The sequence below is a fragment of the Bos taurus genome, chromosome 12 (assembly GCF_002263795.3).
Source record: "Bos taurus isolate L1 Dominette 01449 registration number 42190680 breed Hereford chromosome 12, ARS-UCD2.0, whole genome shotgun sequence".
In the NCBI taxonomy this organism is placed as follows: domain Eukaryota; kingdom Metazoa; phylum Chordata; class Mammalia; order Artiodactyla; family Bovidae; genus Bos; species Bos taurus.
In genome coordinates, this window is record NC_037339.1 from 36,232,390 (window position 1) to 36,235,479 (window position 3,090).

The following is a 3,090-nucleotide window of genomic DNA, read 5'->3' on the forward strand; positions in this document are numbered from 1 at the left end:
ATGATCTCCCTAATTCTAGATCCTTAACTTAGTCACATTTGCAAACCTTTGCCATATAAAGAAACATTTACAGATTGCAGGAATTGGGTATCTTTGGAGGATGTTATTCAGTCTCTTATAGCTAGTGAGACCCATTAAAGCTGGCTCACGTGTACTTTTAAAAAACTTTTTGTTAAAAGTTTTTTAAAAATTACATAGTTTTCAAATTGTCCATTTATTCTCATGTGAGTTTAGGCAGATTGTATCTTTCTACTGGAAATAGAATTGGTGTATTTCCAGTAAGTTATGCCCAAATTTGTGGGCATAGTGTTGTTCATACTATTTCTCATTATCCTTTTAATGTCCGGGGATCTTCAGTAATGTTCCCTGTTTCATTTATTTATTTTTTTTTTGAAGAATACAGAAGTATTTTTAATTTAATCATGTAAAACACAAATGCTGACTTGACATATATTCACACGTAATTCTTTCTCTCACGTTTACAACTCAACAGATTCGTGAATCCAGAGGAACTGCTATAATCACTTTACGGAACACACTGTTTTAGTATTTCAAAAGTTTATTCCAACCCATTTCTTCTTTTATACTCTAAAACATCTTCGTTATGTTGTTTGATGAGATAGATCCACAAAAAAACGGAGGTGCCCAAGGTCAAGCCAACTTTCAGCCAGTTAGGACTGCCATGTGGCGGTTCCTGAATGTAGAACTTTGACCGAGATGAAGAGACACTCGGGAACCTAGCCGGGGCCAGCAGCTTGTTTCATTTATTTTTAAAAAATATGTATTTATTTATTTTTGTGCTAGGTCTTCATTGCTGGGTTTTTGTTGCTGTATTCGGGGCTTTCTCTAGTTGCAGAGAGCAGGGCCTACTCCATGTTGAGGTGTGTGGGCTTCTCACTGCAGTGGCTTTTATTGTTGCAGAGCAAGGGCTCTAGGTGCTGGTGCTCAGTAGTTGTGACACATGGGCTTAGTTGTTCTGTAGCCTGTGGGAGCTTCCAGGACCAGGGATTGAACTGGAGCCCCTTGCATTACAAGGCAGATTCTTAATCACTGGACCACCAAGGAAGCCCTTCCCCCTTTTTTCATTTCTGATATTAATAATTTGTGTCTGCTCTCTTGTGCTCTCTCTCTTTTTCAAGACATTTATTCATTCAGCTGCACTAGGTCTTAGTTGCAGCACGTGGGACCTTTGATGTCTGTTGTGGTCCACAGGGTCTTCATTTGACCCTCGTGGGGTCTTTTAGTTGTGGCATACCGACTCTTAGTCGAGACATGTGGTATCTAGTTCCTTGACCAGGTATGGAACCCTGGCCCCCTGCATTGGGAGCTTGGCCTCTTAGCCACTGACCATTAGGGAAGTCCAATGTGTCTTCTTTTTTTCTTAGTTTGCCTGTTTGCTGTTGCTGCTGCTAAGTCACTTCAGTCCTGTCTGACTCTTAGCGACCCCATGGACTGCAGCCTACCAGGCTCCTCTGCCCGTGGGATTTTCCAGGCAGGAGTACTGGAGTGGGGTGCCATTGCCTTCTCCGTTTGCCTGTTTAGAGGCTTATTAATTAAAGGCTTATTAATTTGGTTGAAATTTCAAAGAAACAGCTTTTAATTTCATTGATTTTTGTTTATTGACATCTTGTTTTCAATTTAATTTCTGCTCTGAGTCTTATTATTTCCCTTTTTATGCTTACTCTGTATTTAATTTGCTTTTCTTTTTCTTGTTTCCTTAGGTGGAAACTCAGCTGACTAATTAATGTTAGGTCTTCTTTTCCAGTCAATGAAGTCAGTGCTGTAAATTTCCCTCTAAGTACTACTTTCACTGTATCCCACAAATTTTGATAAATTGTATTTTCATTTTCATCTATTTCAAAGTATTTTTCAGTTTGAGACTTCTTCTTTGACTTGTGTTATTTAAAACTGTGTTGTTTCAGTTAAGTCGCTCAGTCGTGTCCGACTCTACGACCGGACCCCATGGACTACAGCAGGCCAGGCTTCTCTGTCCATCACCAACTCCCCAGAGCTTGCTCAACTGTGTTGTTTAGTCTTCATTTATTGAGATTTTCCAGCTATCTGTTATTTAATTCTAGGTTAATTCTATCATGGTCAAAGATCAGTCACTGTAGAATTTCTGTCCTTTTAATTTTGTTAAGGTGTGTTTGAGAACCTAGAACCGTCCTGGTGAATGATCCATGTGAGCTTGAGAAGAATATATATTCTACCATATATTGGATAAGACTTTTGATGTCATTATATACAGTTGAGTGATGGTGTTGAGTTCAACTATGTTCTTGTTGATCTTCTTTTTTAAAATTTTATTTATATGGTTGCATTGGGTCTTCCTGGTGCGTGGGGGCTTTCTCTAGTTGAGGCCGGGCCCAGGTGCGGAGCCGGCATCAGGCGCCGTCTCCGCCGCGGGGCCCAGCCCCGGCTTCCTGGGACCAGTCGGAGTTGTCCCCAGTTCCACCCGCGGCCCCGACAAGATGGAGGACGTCGTCTCCTCCAGCAGCCATGACGGGAGCGGGAGACGCCTCCCCACGGGGCTGAGGGGAAGGGAAGCGCTTCCAGCCTTCGGAGGGCGCGGGTCCCCGCTGCCGGCTTTCCAAACCCCTGCCCGCCCAGGTCTCCCGTGGCTCCCAGACACTGGACAGGGAGGGCGAATGGGACATCGAGGCCGCGGCGCTAGCAGCCGCTGCGAGGGCAAGTGGCCCAGTTCAGGTCTTCGGGCCGCTGCGGCCCAACAACCATTGGCCACTGCAGCTAGCACCAGACTGTATCTACACTGCGACGCGCCGGTCGGGGATCCAGGCGGAAAAGGCGGGGAGTGCAATGGAGGCGCGGGGGTGTGGCCTACGGCTGACGGACAGGGCATCGGACCACCCCCTCAAGGAGGGGGTCCTGAAGGAAGGCGGACGCAGCCAGTGGGCGTCCCCGAGGCGCCCAGCCCGCCCTTCCCGGCCGCCAGTGAGGGCGCAGCGGGCAGGGCCTGCCGGGTCGGGCCGCGCCGCCGCCTCCGCCTCCTCACCAGCGCTAATGCGGGCACTGGACCGAGCGTAGTTGCGCGTGTTGCCGAAGGGGGGTGGGCCGGGGGCGGGGAGGTTT